Raw genomic sequence first — 16,297 nt, forward strand, 5'->3', positions numbered from 1 at the left:
TTCATTAACAGAGCTTGGAAACTTAAAAAAAAAAAAAAAAAAACTGAAACCATTAGCAGTAAGCAATTTTGTTATTTTAATACTAAAATTATCACTGCACCCTGTTATGCATTGTCATTATAACATGTTATTTCTACTGAATGTTGAGCTGAAAAGAAATTGTGATGTTTAAGTATCTCGAACTCTACGCCTACGAATCTTAATTATGTGTTAGTGTATAGCAGATCTCTTGCAGGATGCAACATATAACATATGCAGAGACTTTCTATAGGTAATCTGAAAATTATACTAAAAGCAACCATCTCAGCTACAGAAGGGAAAAAAAGTGAAGTTAAGATGGAGAAATCAGATATCCAGCAACTCCCTCTGCTGGTTACTAAATGGAACTGTTATATGGGAGAAGGAAAATTTCCATAGCAACATTCAAAACTGTCAAGAAAACATGTAGAGGAAAATATACTAGTGCTAGAAGCAGGAAATTCCGTGACAGCTTTCCCAGCAGAATATAAACCTTACAATGAAAAAGGCAGATCAGATATCAACCGAATCCCCCCCTGTGCTGTAGTGGAAGCTCACAGAAGCAAGTTGAAGCAATCTAAACTACAGAAGAACCATGTGTCAGTGAACCAAGGAGGTAACTAATCTACTAATCCACAATATGAAATCCCCAAGCATCCGTTGTACTGTTATTAGCTTGAGCTTCAACAACTTTACCTGCTGTGGTCACTGAAGAAAGTCAGATGTTTTCATGAGGTCAGAAATAATCAACGCCAACCATGAATGGATGATTTCCCTTTTTTTTTCTCTACTCCATTGCAGCCATGTGTCTCAGTGTTGTCTGCCTCTAAGAATGGATAATGCGTAATTTCTCCTCGTAAGCAGACACAAATGAGCTTTATCATCTGTTAGTGGCTTTGTGTGTGTCAGTGGAGGAGATTATTTGTCTCCAAGAGAAGGTGCAGCACTGAGTGAAGCAGAGGCGAGGAGGGCTATTGATTTGAAAGTGTTGTGCGGTCCAAAAAAAAACACTAAGTTAGCGCTACCTGCTCAAATATCAAAAACAGATGGATGAAACTACCAGAATATGTGAAGCTGAAAACTGAAAAAACTGAAAGTTAGAATTAAGATGGGTATTAATCAACAACTGTCTCAAAAAGCTCAAAGATATTTCAGATGCATATTTAGGTCCTTTGAACAAACATCCAGACACACAGAACTTCTCTGAATAGTTAGTTAACTGAAAAGCTGCCAGCCTTGCTCCTTTATAATTTATAACACAAAAGAAGCTAAATAACTGGATGACTTTTGTCACTAGAGTACAACTTTAAAGTGCATGTATATTTTCAAGAATCATGCATAAATTAAGTTTGAGCTGAAAATTTTGGTTGTTAGTTTTGATTTTTATTATGTTGGACTGCTGACATCAGTGGATTTTCTGCAAAGTTTGACACAACTCCCCGGTCTGTGAGACCTAAGATAGAAAAACACAACAGGATGTTGACATACTGTAGTCCAACCTGATAAGAATATATCATTGAACAAGATATGGTTGGGTAGAGGAGGTGACTGCTTTCCAGTCAGCAGTTAGAAAACAGGATCAGTTCTGGGCCCAGGGCCATATCCGAGGGTTGAAAAAACGACCTGTATGGTTGTTTAGGTTTGAGGACTTGTTGTATTTACAATCTATATTAATAATATTGTATCTTCTCTAACTGACTGTAATGTCCATCTTTACGCAGATGATACTATTTGGTATTGTCTTGCTGATGCTGCACATCTTGCTGTTGAGAACCTACAACACTATTCAAGATGCACTCATCAACTTAAAGTGAGTAAGCAAAACCAAGTTTGTGCTTTTTTCTAGCGCAAGAGATATTGATTTTAATAGTCACCTATCCACACCAAATGGTACCAATATTGAAAGAGTATATCTAGGAATGGCTTGATGAATCATTCACATTTAAACATATTAAAAATCTCATCACCAAACATCACAAAAACTTGGATATTTTGTACAAAAATAAATCCAGCTTCCCTTTGCATTGTAAAAAAAATATAGTTGAGACGGTCTTCCTATCAGTCCTAGGTTATGGTGACGTTATCTACAGACATGCTGCAGTTTCCACTCTCAAGCCCCTAGACTCAGTTTATCATTCTGCCATCAGATTCGTTACTGGAGAACCCTATAACACTCACCATGGCATTCTGTGTAACAAAGTTGGTTGGTCCTCTCTGGTGCAGAGGAGTGATAAACACTTGTACCTTTTCATCCATAAAGCCCATATCAGACATTCGCCACCGTATATAACATATATGCTGGACTGGACCTAAGGACCCTACCAAACCTGCTCTTGAATTTTAATTCTGTGTATTTCTGTGTATCTCGACATCATTGCAAATGAGGGAAACCTCAATGATCTTCGAGGCTTCCATAAATTAAATTAAATTAAAAATGATGCCTCATAAAGTTGATTTTAAATCAGTTCATTCAAATAATCAGATCATCAGTCCATTTGTTTGTCAAAATTAATGTGGCAGCTTTTATGTGATTTATATTAAGCCTCTGCAAGGATTAATCTAACAGTGTCTCCTTGGAGTACACAGTGTACTACAACCCCACTGACTATTTGAAACAACTCTCTGTGGGCACGGGTGCCTATAAAGCATGTGATGCCAAATTTCAGCCACTAGAGAGCGCCCTGAACTTCTGTATGGCCAGGGGACTTTGTGCATAACTCTGCTCACGGGGTCACAGAAGTAAGAAGTACTTTGTCTTTAGTTCTCAGAGGTTGTCTCAGAGGTAATCTCTATGATAGATCCATCAGTACAGCCAGAACCACAAGCAGAGATCTGTAAAACTCGACACAAACAGAGAAGGTGCGCTGGTTCCCATACTCAACATTTTGTTTGGGGCTCCTGCTTTGAGTCAAGATCAATTTACCTTCAGTTGTTTTACTTGATAATTTGTAAATGTCTCGTGTGACTAATTTAAACACTTAAGCCAGATGGGATAAAGCCAACAGCTGGAAAGCAGATTAAACTGAAACGACTTCCACATGTGATTCTCTGGAAGGAGACACCATTCAAGGGAGAGTAGGCTACATGTTTCACTTTGTGCAGTTCAGCTGAGCCGTGGAAGAGTGTCTTTGTTACTGTGAAGTGCTTACAGGCACCACCCCTGGCAAGGAAACCCAAACATTTAAATGTACGGGACAAGCGTGCCGCCGAAACCTGCGGGTGAAAAACACCAAACAAAGGCATTTACGTCCGCCTTTGTTTGCGTGTGCACGGGTTTTTATCAAGGTGATCTGCAATGACCTGCGGTAACAAAACAATAAAAGTTGTGTGTTTTTGACTCAGTGAGCAGCCAGTGTTTCTCCTGGTTGCTAAGGAAACGGACTACACCCTCACCTGAGACCTTGGTGCTTCAGGTGTGTTCAGTCCCTCAGTACTGCAGGGAAGGACAAACACACTGCTGATAACAACATGTACTCAGTTCCACAGATAGATTAAAAATGGATGGATAGATTACCAAAAAAAAAAAAACACACTACATTACATGTGTAGAAGGAGATAACATACCACAAGGATACGTGTGTGTCCTGACATTTCATCTCTCTCGACCAAACACTCTGCATAAACAGGGGCAGGAAATAGTCTTTAGTGGTTTATCATGAGTAGTGTCATGTTAGGACATGTCCTCTCAGCTCTCTGCTCGTCCATGTAGTGGTAGCACCTTCAGCTCCCCACATAATAACCACTTACTAGACGTGACACAGTAAAAACTTGATTTGTATGTCTGAAACCCAACAAAAGGATTCATTACGAAGTTGTGGGAGGGTGTCGTGAATATCAATCCAAATCAGTCTAACGTTGAATCATAAAACAGTGATATTGTTAAATTACTATTTAAAGCCAGACTATATCTTTTTGAGAGATAGATCACAATAACAGGCTTACAAATGCACTTCAACAAACTCAGGCATCTGGCTGCCACAACCACACTCGCTCTGGTATGACCAGCAGCTTATGGTGGCTAATGATAGCATACACTAACTTTAGATATGCCGGTGTAAATGATATTGTTGAGTCAGTTTTCTGACTGTCTTACTCTACATTTTAGCATTTACCATTCTCCCATAATTGTCACTTATGGCTGCATTTCGTGCCGATAAGCAAAATATTTGAGGCTCACTTTAACATTGGTTGTTTAAAATTTACAAAAAAAAATGCAACTAAAAATCTATTTCTTATGTTGATTCATAGCTCAGATTATGTCTTGGCATATTCAAATGTTTCTGAACATATTGTTTCAGTACAGCATATGTTACAGTACTGACATATCTGCATTCATTCAAACTGTACATTTTATATATTGTTTTATGTTACTTTTTTTACATATAACAGCTACTTACTATCACTACCACTTGGTTTTATTATTCATTCTGTACATTTGTTTATCTTTATATACATGTATCTCTTATGTAAATGCACTTTTGCTATTGTTTGCACTGTCTGGTCAGGTGCCAAACTGCAGTTGGTGAGCAGTGCCAATAAAATCTAATCCAACAGTCTAATCCTCTAGTGACTGTGTATGACAATATGACAGCCCACAAATGTTTGCTGTATTGCAGGAACATGGTCTAAGCCATCTAACCGTGCAACTGAAGATGCACAGGAAGATAAAAGCTGATTTCTGGTAACACCCAGGAGCTGGAAACGCAGCAGGGCTGTTAACTCTTCTTATCAGGGTAAAGATGACATGGGTTCTTCCTGTTGAAATAATCATTTTGTTCTTCAAACCTGTTTTGATGAGGTGGCATTGAAAGTACATGTGTGTAAATGATATGGAGGGTTTTTTTTTTTTTAAAGGTGAAGGAGGAAGCCCCCTGTGGGTCATGTCTCACAGCTGCAGGGTGTGGAGTCTCAGTGGAGTCTACCGATGTCAGAAAAAGGATGTTTACAATGTCTGGGGCTCTGGGAGGGGGGCAGACTGGGGTGAAGGGTAAGATTGCATAGGCAGGCGCGTTGAGCCGCAGGTCCCTCCAGAAGGTTAAGGCTTATGAGGATAACACTGATGATAAGGCATATGTTTAGAGGAGTGGTCTCTCTGCACTACACTGTCAGCACAAAACAGATTTTAGGGAAGTAGACAGGAAAGAGGTGTGGCAGACTGTAGGTCTGCTTGTGGCTAACAACTTCACTGGTCAACACCAGGGCAGGCTTTGTGCACACCCAGCTATGTCTGCTTCTGCTTGCAGACTGGTTCATTGCACACCACTTGAGCAAAACTGTTCCTGGAAACCCGTCCCCAGGGAGAAACGCATTCCATGAATGTCCTGCTTGGAGCAGCTAATCGGCAGGCCCATTTATATATCTCTATTCTGCTCCTCAGTGAGCACATGCTGGTGTCAGGCATTTCCAAGATTGACCTGGGGCCCACACAAAGGTTAACAGGGAATCCATATGCTGCAGTGGGGCTGTAAAACAGCAGCTCTCTTGACCTGCAGGAAGTTACTCCAACCACTAACTCGGTTTCACAATATGTCATACTGAACTGAACAGTGGCTCCTTCCTTTGATCAGAGAAGTTTCATAAATTGTGACTGCAGTGTCTATGCTGTCAGGGGATGGGGGGTGGGGGGGTGGGGGGCACATAAGCCCTTCCCCAGCAGATCTTTCTCACTGGAGGAGATGTTGTTGTGTCCTATGCTCAGCTGCGTAAACTTCCAGAATCAACTTATCGTCCAACATCCAAACAACCAGATGTGGGAGTCACACTCAGAAGCCTTCGTTTCCCCACGATTTTCCTGACCTTTTTTTTTAATGGACTGACATCTGATCAAAGAAATATTTGAACTGTCCTGTATTAACACTCTGGAGATGCGACAGGGAAACAGACAGCTAGACAGACAAAAAAAGGCACAGAACTGCTGATCGACACTTTCGCATCAGGAACCGAAGACACATGATACAGTTGACTTTTACGTCAGACAACAACCACAGTTTAATAGCTAGATGTAAATGAATGTCAGAATCGGATGTAAACAAGCAAAATCAATAGTCATTGCTGTGCTTGTTTGATTACTCACTGCTGTCAGCGGGATTACTGAGTATTACGAGCCAATAACAGTCAATATTTTCAGTGCTTCATCTGAGCCACAGGCTGATGTTAATGCTATGCTAGCACTGGATAATCCCCGGAGATGTTTCTATGATTGGGTCATACATAAAAGTCAGTATTATGTGGCATGAGAAAGTCATGAGCTCGGACTATTCCAGACTGTTCCAGTCTCAAGTGACTAAAACATAAAGTCAGTGCAGACGTGTATATGCTAAATATATGGAGGCACCAACGCACATGGGTGTGGGTCAGTGTGCTGAATCAGTGTAAAAGTGTTTTCAACAGTTAAAATTGGTCTCATATAATAATAACATCGACTGACAAATACTCTTTTGGGTGACATTAACAGACTCCATTTTGATCCACTTGGAAGACCAACATGAAGTGTGTGAATACATTATAGGCAATTTCAAAACTGCTATCATTAAATATAATTAAATTGGAACAATAATTATCACACACCCGGTGTAAACATGATAATAATAGTTTTAGAACGCCTCAATTTTTCCAGCTGTTACTGAGATTTAAACTGTATAATGTTTCACTGTTTCTGACATTAAAACTTAAAACAAATAAATGATAAATATTATCATGGAATCTAAAATCCTAAATTTGATCTAAATGTTTGACTCATTCAGCAGCTGGTTTAATTCTGGAGACTCAGCTGGCCTTCCATTATTTGAAGCCACCTTCCTTGCTATACCTTGTTCTTTTCCTCGGTGATTATTTTGCTGTAGGGTGAACCTCTGACCAGCCAGTCTTCCTATGTTACTGGCCTTTTTCTCACCCTTCTGATATCAATATATAATACTACTTCCTGCTGCACAGTATTGTCCTAATGATGCATGACAGTGTGTTTAGTGACAGTTTGTTCCAACACAGCCTCTATACAGACAGAGTTTGCAAGTCAACAAGTCGCAGCACCTGTAGGAATTGTTTGCATTAACTTTCAAGGCCTCATTTACTTCCATTGCTGCAGGAACACTATGTTAACCAACTTCTTAACTTAATCTCCTAAAAAGGCAGTTTTCCACTGCTTACATTTCAATGAAAACTGGAAAAATGTGAGTGTTTTAAAACTTTTAACCAGTAGTGTATGTTTCTGTGACAAGATGCAGCTATAGTGTGATGTGGAAAAGAAACACACCTCTGTTAAAGGAAATTGCACTGTTAGTGTGTGTCAGCAGGAGACAAAGAGTAAGTGAGATTCTCATCTCCCCATTGATTGTCCAGGGTCTGTTACAGACCATAAAAGCCCGAGTCAAAGCAAGTCGACAAGCACCTGTCTAATCCTGCTGATCATAGCAGCATTGTCATTATCTATGGGCTCTTGCCTGTGACTGTAATTAGAACTGCCGTGGATGATCTGAAACACAGATGGTGGTGGGAGACTAAGCAAACAGCAGTAAGGTAATCGGTTGGGGCTGAGGGAGCAGACAAATCTTTAAAGACCTGGCTAAACACTGAAATGATTGAATCTAGTCAGTCTGTACTGTGGGGTCTTCATTCTAGAGACATATTGTCAAGAAAAACCTCTTCAGCTATGTAATAGCTATAAATGTGAAATGAAATTCAAGGATGTGAAATGCAGTTAATAAAATAATGCAGCTGACTATTGAATCACCCGAAGCCATGTCCTCTTGGTGTTCATTAACCTTGTCAACCTTGCCACACTCCATCCACTATCATTCAGGCACATGTTGTGGATCCATGTGCTTTTAATACAAGCATCATTCTGCTCTCATGTTGAGCACCATGTACATGAAGTCTATGTCTTTCTTAAAGTCTGCGCAAATCAAATCATTTCCCTTAAAAACAAACTGTTTTCTCACACCCACACAGGAAGGAAGGGTTTGACTGAGACAAAGCAGACGTGACACAGAAACTCGTGAACAAACACGTGAAGCACCTAAAACTTAATGAGAGAGATTTATTTATTTATGATTGTTCCCTCAAAATCAGCAGTTCCCTGTTTTTAAGCTGAAACTCAGCTCAGGACAGTTCTTTACTCGAGTAAGCTCAGTTCATTCTCAAGCTCGGAAAGAGCAGGAGACAAAACAAATTTGACTCAAGGGTGATTTACTTTCGACTGTATCACATGGTCTTCATCCACAGATTGTGTTTGTTTTTGTTTCCAAGGTCAAGAATGAACCCGCAAAGCTCAAATTCTAAGTCAACATGGCTGAAGAGACCTAAATGTTCTCACTCAAAACTTGCAAAGTTTAAATGTTTTTATGGCAGTTGAAGAAACTCATCCCACTGGAGTGTGATACAGTATTTCAGCTGTATTAATTTTTCTACACACACAGCTTATGCAACACACACATCAGCATACTTTTAGTAATTCCACAGGATGTTTTATTTGGCATCTGAAAACATAAATCGTCCAGAGGTGAACGCCTCAACTCTTGTGTTTGTGGATGCAGGTGTGGTGGGTGCTATGCCGTCACATTATGGAAGGGATGAAACTGGAAAACGTCAGGCTTAACACAAGAGACACCCATATGACTGCTTGCACAGACTGGGTGAGGCACAGTCCCAGGCTGTCAGCCTATATATATATATATATAAGATTTACAGTAGGCTGTGGCAGTGCGCACAAACACTTTTCTTCCAGTGTGTTTTTGGGCATGTCTCTGCCTAAGTTGTTTTCACTGTTGCTGACCTACATACAACATCGCCATGTCAGCCCTCAAAATCAGCCTGCCCATAGATCCTCCAGATAGGAGACTCCCAGAGAACATAGCGGCAGAAACTCTCCTCCCACCTCTCTCCCCTCCGTCCCTCCCTCCCTCCCTCCCTCCCTCCAGTTGGAGCTATGCAGGCCAGGCTCTGTAGCTCCAGCCTCACTTGGCTCCAGGATTGGGGGGGGAAGGGATTGAGTTAACATATGGCTTATTGTACATTGTAGGCTATGGCTTTCAGCTCATCAACAACATTGGCTCTCCTCCTGGCACAACACTGTGCTGGATTGTTGGGCTGGAAAATTGCTCTGTAGAAATTTGTATACATTTTTATACTGTATTTTTTTTCGGGGAGACTGATTCATTTACATAAACACAAATACCTCGCCCTTCAGTTTGACACTAAACTGCCAGATCAATGTGCACTGGCTGAGTTACTGTGAGCTCTCACCACCTTAGTAACAACGTGTGTAACACATACAAGTGGTAATCACATTGGCTGCAAGGACCCGCAGACAGCTGGTGGAGAATGATGACTACCTGTTTTATAGCCATGTTTGCTTTGGAGGAGAATGTGTTGCTGGCACAGTTTGTGGCTCCGTTGCGTGTCTAGCAAAATGGTCCGCCACAGTTTGGTGACGCAAGGAGAGCTATTAATATCCCAGGAACGGGATGTTCTCGCTTCAGCATTGGGGTCATTCGAGGATAAACAACGTGCGTCCCCTGTAGACAGTGTCGTTTATGGCGAGTGCGACGAAATAGCACGCCGTGGGAGTTTGGAGGGAGACGCAGCAACTTCTCCCCTTTCATTTCTTTTACTCCTTACCCCCCCCCTCTCTGCCCCCCCTCCCCTCACACCGGGCGCATCCCCGCGGTCAGCCTGGTTCATGCACCGAGCCGAGGTTGTGCACCGCTACAGTCTGTGTGGAGCCTCGCCCACTTGTGAACCCGGTGACTTTAGAGCACACTCCGGTCGAAGCGGTGAAAACAGCCATGTGGTGTAAGACTACCTCTTTGGTAATCGTGTGTTTTGAAATTCAGCCTCGCTCTTTTTTCCCCTTTGAACTCTCTCTGCACCACACAGAGTTTTAATCTGAGCATCATATATAATTTACTATATATATATATATAGTATATATAGATATATATATATATATATATACATATTCTCAACTTTATCAACATTACAGGCCTTTAACCATACATAAAGAAGTTAAGTTGGATAATGCAATAACAATTGAAACCGACCAAAATTAAAGGAAAGATGGAGAAATGTCAAGACATTTGCACAAGCCAGAAAATGAACTTGCAAAGGGGATAATGACCGAAATTCACAAAAAATCATGTATGCATTTGTTTATTTATGTCACCCAGTGTTTAATTAGAGTCTATATCTAATCTATCTATAAACATAAACCACTGTAGAGTCACACTCAGTGTCAAATACACGTTTATAGAAATGACAGTAGTTGAATCAAATGAGCCGATCAACACAAAATAATTTCAGTTGATTCATATAATTTCTGTCACTTTTCAAGCAAAAAGGAAATGTAGATTTGCTGCTTTTGTTTGTTTTGTATTGAATGCATTGAATATGACTATTGATCAGATAAAACAGGCTATTTGAAGACAGTAGCTTTGCTCTGGGAAATTACTTTCTTTTTCTTTTTAACCCACAGATTAATCAGTGATGAAAATAATCATCAGTTACAGGCCTTTAATCTTTAACATCAAGTCAGTCAGTGTTGTGTTGCAGTGTTCTGTGCAGTCTTGCATTGACTCGAGCATGGGCCAGGTTCATTCTTTGTGGATGACATGCTATGGAAGTGCTTCTGTTGAATGGCCTTAGAAAAGATACCCTCATCTCTAGGCCATCAGCTCAGCGAGTTAATGCAGCGCCTGCGGACTCCCTGCCAAGCTGAATGGTGTATTTCAGAGGCAGTTCCCCTCACCACTGCCTGTGAGGCACATCCCTATCCAGCTACTGCACTGATCAATGCATTCTGAATAGGGCCACTACTGACCAGCAAATGGGTGCAAAAACAAAACTGTGTCCGCTTCACTTTGCTCTTTTGAGCTGTATTGTGTGGAGTGGACAAAGCCACCATGCTGTGATGTGAAGGGACAATGATGGCAGTACATAGTCATGGTTCAGCGTCAGCCTAGGGTCAAGTGAGTGACGTGGATTTTAGCTTGTGATTATGAACTCCACTGTGCACGCATGACGGTCGTCACTTTCACGTCATATGATACGAGTGCTTGTCTTGAGGAGGCTCTTCTTCTCTCGTATTATGCAACAGACAATTCACCATGTTCTATCAATGAGTGTTGGGCAGCACTCTGTTCTTTGTAGTGGTGTGCCGGGGAGGCAGCACCAAGGCGGGGGAGGCAGGCAGGATTAACATACTGGTGAGAAAGGCTGCCTCTGTTGTGTGGCTGAACATGGACAGCCTGAAGGCATAGGCAGAGGGAGGATGACGACCAAATTGAACTCTGTCTTCAACAACACCTCCAACCCTTCTGTGAACTGATGCAGAGACCCCCTTTCAGCCTCCACCCCTGTCCTGCAAGGTGCCTTGCAGAGCACCTTTGAGTGTTCCTTTGTGCTGTCAGACTTTACAGCACTCCCTCATCTTCCTTCCAGTCTCGACTGACTAGTTGTTTTTGAGGAACAACATCTGCATGACAGCATCTATACAAACTGCCCTGGACTCCTTCTTTGAGTTAATCTGCATGCCATCTTAACTGCACATACCTATGCAGATCACTGCGACCTCACTTGAAGCAGAGGGAAACAGGTAACATAGCTTCGCCTGAAGGTAATAAAACCCACCTAACAGCACCCGTAAAGTTTATGATTAAAACATTATACTGTTTGTTTAATCCATACACATATGACAGTTTGTGGTTTTACAAGGAGTTACGTGTCAGACTACTTCCTGGCATGCTATCTTTACTGCACATACCTATGCAGGTCCGTGCTACCCCATTGCACATAATAGTTTCCTTATATATGTTTCCTCAACGTTAACAGTTTTACAAGCATGTACATTCCTGAATATGCAGGCAGTTTACACACAGCTTTTATAAAACATCTGTGACCTGTACATATGATTGTTTGACCTTGTTACAGTGATATGAACATTACTCATAGCTACTAGAGTTAGCCATGCTAGTTCAACATGCTATTTCACTTTCTCGCTTAGAGTTAGATGAGAAGTACAATGCCATTTTCATGTTTGTTTGTTAAATCTGCACAAGGCCAGGAGACAGTTAGCCTAGCTTAGCATAAAGACTTGAAGCAGTGGGAAACTGCTTTGTGTGAACAAAATCCAGCCACCAGCAACTCTAAAGCTCGCTAATTAAAACATTATATTGTTTGTTTGTTCAAGGTTGAATAAACAAGATATATAATGTGTTAATTACTGAGCTTGGTTTACTGAGTGTGGATTTTGTAATCTTGGACTGAGACAGGCTTGCTGTTTCCCCCTATTTCCAATCCTTGTGCTAAACTAGGCTAACTGACTGCTGACTGTAGCATTATATTAAGAATTGTAATGATCTTCTCACTGAACTCAGAAAGAAAGGCAGTAAATCCAATTTCCAAAATGTCAAACTTTTCCTTTAAAATTTAAGCTCCTCTTGACACACTTCTGAAAGACTTTTAAAACTTGAGAATAAGTTGATTGACAAAAAGCACTGTTTTTTTTTTTTTTGGTAGGAATCAAGCTAGAATGGGAATGTCCAGGCCATTGTAGGGGGTGTATTTTTCCTGTGAGTGATCTGATCCTGATTCCTGTCTGAATAAAACCCATGTGATCTTATTTGTACAAGTGCCAAGTAATTATTTGGCTTTCACTCTTGTCCTGAACAGTCAGCAGTCTTTGTTCAGTCTCCTGTTTGCACTCTGTGTGTCTAATGGTAATGTCATGACAGTAGAGTTTTGATGATAAGGACCCAATAACACTGTAACCAGTATATCCTGCTAGACAGCAGGGAGGCTGCACTTTGTTACAATAACACGTAGTTTGGACTTGTTTACTCGTCTCAGTTCCACCTGACTGACTCATTTGGCCTTACATGATTACTGCATTCATGTAATCTGCTGTTCTTCTCCCTCCTCAGTAAAAGGAACAAGGAACAATATTTTACCTGTGGCTTATTTAAACACCAGGACATGTGGTTCATTGTTGCAGAGAGACTCAGAGGGTGGGTATTAGACTTAGTACCTGCTGTTGAACATGTTTACTCTTTAACACCGATACAACATCTTCTGTCTGACTAATCCTCTTTTTTTCTATACAGGTGAAATCACGGCCTGTTTTGTCATCATTAGTCATGAGGCCCAACTGCTGGTGTGTAACTATGGATGAGTAAGCTTTGTAGAACAACAACAACAAAAAATACAGACGGCATAGTAGGCCTACCCACACTTCAGCACTGTATGTTCTGTATTGTTTCCAATCCAATAACTTAGAGCTAATTATGAGTGAATGTGTGTCTCTGATTCACTTGAAACCACAAGTTCAATCTGTATTATTCTCGAGTCGATTACAGATAAGACACATGACATTTCCAGAAAGACTGGCTCCGCACTAAAACACCCTTAAGTGCTTTATTACTTTTTCTTGTTCTGATAAGAACAGAATCATTTTCATTTCAGGGAAGGCTGTCAAGTTGGAGTGCCCAGGTAACTTTAGCACTGAATTAAAGAAAAAGAAAAAAACCTAGTGGAAACTTCTGAGTTGATAAATGATCAGGTTTACATGAAAAGTTCTATTGTAATGAAAAACAATAAAAGTGGGCCTTTTTAAGTCATGTTAGTGATGATCCCTTAACTTTTCATCAAGAGTTATTATTAGGCCAAAATATTATTTTCTCCAATACTTTGGTTTAAATGAAATCAAATACCTGCAAAACTATATCAAGCTAAGCTTTGTGTTTAGCCCTAATTAGCAAATGTTAACATTTGCTAATTAGATGGTGTACTTGGTAAACATTGCATCAGCATGAGCATGTTAGCATGTCGCTCAAAGCGCTGTGCTCAAAGCCTCACCACAGACACATCCTTGAGCCTCACAGAGCTGCTACCATGGCTGTAGTCTTGTTATAATATAGACTAAATGCTTTTTTTAACTTTGGATTTTGTTATGAATATGAAAGGACGTCTCGTCCTGTGAGTATGTGTATTCATTGGGTAAGATGTAGAAAAAAACAACAATACAGTGCTCTGTCTAGAGTTAATGACAGCCTGGTGTCTGACGCAATGTTTTACCCAAACATTGAGATCAAACTCAGGTCGTATGCCAGAGGTCTGCGTCCACCATTGAACATCACCGCCTGCTGCAGAGATGAGAAAACTCATCGATCTAAATCCACTTGTGGTGTTTCATGCTTTTGTAGGTCTTTGTTTTTTTTCTGGGCCTTGAGAGCCCGACCTTGACACGACAGGCCAGCCAGATTGTTAAAGTGGTCAGGCTGTCCTGTGCTTAAAGAGGATCTCTCCCATTACAAACAGAAGTGAAGAGGCCAATCAAATCACTGTTCCCGCCTGAGAACTTTATGTCAGTGCCAGACACTGTGCTGTTTGGACTCTGCACACTGGGGGAGTGGTGCTGGGATTTGGGAATGTACAAAAGGTCTCTTGAATCATCAGATTGTTGCAGCTACAGAGAGAGATGGTTCAATGTTTCCCCCTGAGTGAGATTTTTTTTTTTTTTTAAATAATAACTACTGCTGCATGTTACCTTTGTGGAGGTTCAGTTGTATAAGCTGCAGCTGATTTCCTCACTGTCTCTTTTGGCCTTCTTGCGCTTGACACCCAGTGGGAATTGATAAACACTTGCAGTTTCTACACAGCTCTGGGAAATAACCCTGTGAAAGAGGAACTAAACCCTCTTGACGTGCTCTTGTTAGAATAGATCGCCAAAGCACCACATGAAACACAAGAACACCATGTTTTTGTGGTGAAAGAATATGTAAAATAATACAGCCAGATGGCCTTCTGAATGCCACATCGCCTTGCTCACACTGAACACTGGGAACTTTCTAGTGTGGGCTTTTGTGCACAGTGCTGAAAGTGTGCATTCATTCTCACAGGAGAGCATCAGCTGCTGCAGGGAAGCAGGTCTAATCCTGTATCAGTGGAGTGTGTGTTTATTCTTTTTCTCAATAAATGTGTTTAAATCAACTTTTTTTTTGTTAACTGGGCTTCAAGCTGGATAAATAAGGGATGAAAAAGCTGCATTGTAGCAGATGCGGATCATTGAGAACATTATGTACAAAGCAGCATTTTATTATGTACCTAATCTGAGACAAATGCACCCTGAAAACATCTTAGATATGAACAGTGGGGTTTATTTGGGTGCATGAGGTTAGCAGGGACATTAAGTGTGTCCTTGCTGCTAATCAATAGCATCAGCTGGTTTGTTTTCTGCCAGGACTTTGTAACTGATGACATGCTATTTTAGAGCATGTCTGTTTTTGAAAATCTAAACTTTAAAAACTATGAGAAACTGACTTTTTAAAAATTGAAATCCAGGTTTCTGGAAATATGATCAGACCGACTTAGCTGTAAAACTCACACCATGAGATAAGTAGCTGTCTAATAATGACAAAACCTTCATATCGCACAGCTTTGTATCTTGACTCTTTCCTCCCCACAATGGTGTCACTTGTCTCTGGCCTGAGGATAAATTGAAGAAGACATTGCCTGTGGTGGCTGGCTGGATTTCAGTTGGCAGAGGCCACAGAGCTGCTTGGAGGAGGGTTTTGAGGTAAATTGCTAGTTTGCTGAAAATAAGTCGGCCCACCCCACCCCCCCACCCCCCCCCCCCCCACAAAAAAGAAAAAAGAAAAGAAAAACGTACAAGCTGTTGATGTCACATTTAGCAGAAAATTACACTTGAAAATGGATCATTGTCATTCACACATATCAGCTCCTGAATGCCATTTTTGAGTTGGCCAGGCACACAGTACAAATATGATGCAACTTTTCCATTTCTGTCTTTAAATGTGCACTTGTGCGTTCAAAAATAATCATGCTTCACAAAGCTCACAGTGCACTCTGGTAAGACTGCAATCCACTAAAAAGAAGCTTTAATGAACAGGTTAGACAGGAATTTGAACAACTGTAACAATTATTGCCAGTCATGTTTACACCACTATCCCTTCCTTGACTAGAATGTAATTAAAAGCCTTTGAGCGGCTGTGAGGAAGAATTATTTTCCCTGTGTGGAATCTCAGCAGGCTAAGCCAATAATTTGGCAGTTGGAAGCAGTTGAGCTCACTGCTGGTGCAGCGCCTCGCTGGCCAGAGGCCCCACAGTGTGCTGATTGCTCCAAGAAGGTGACACAATAACATTCGAAGAATCAGGGACGTCTTTTTGATGATGAACTGCACTCCCCATTTTGCAGACTAGACAACTCCCTTCCATAAATGTTCCTCTGTGCTCTTTTTCGTTATTGTTTCCTCATTTGTGATTGGTCATT

At 40.9% G+C, this 16,297-nt stretch overlaps 1 long non-coding RNA gene across 1 annotated transcript; it reads left to right on the plus strand.

Annotated features, from left to right (window-relative positions):
* The first annotated feature begins 11,104 nt into the window (after positions 1–11,104).
* LOC111228603 lies at positions 11,105–14,956 on the plus strand. The gene is made up of 3 exons (XR_002665376.1): positions 11,105–11,626; positions 12,933–13,016; positions 13,113–14,956. It is a non-coding gene; the product is annotated as an uncharacterized LOC111228603 (long non-coding RNA).
* The last annotated feature ends 1,341 nt before the right edge of the window (positions 14,957–16,297 follow it).

Source organism: Seriola dumerili, unplaced genomic scaffold (assembly GCF_002260705.1).
Source record: "Seriola dumerili isolate Sdu_G_001 unplaced genomic scaffold, Sdu_1.0 BDQW01000219.1, whole genome shotgun sequence".
Taxonomy (NCBI): Eukaryota; Metazoa; Chordata; class Actinopteri; order Carangiformes; family Carangidae; genus Seriola; species Seriola dumerili.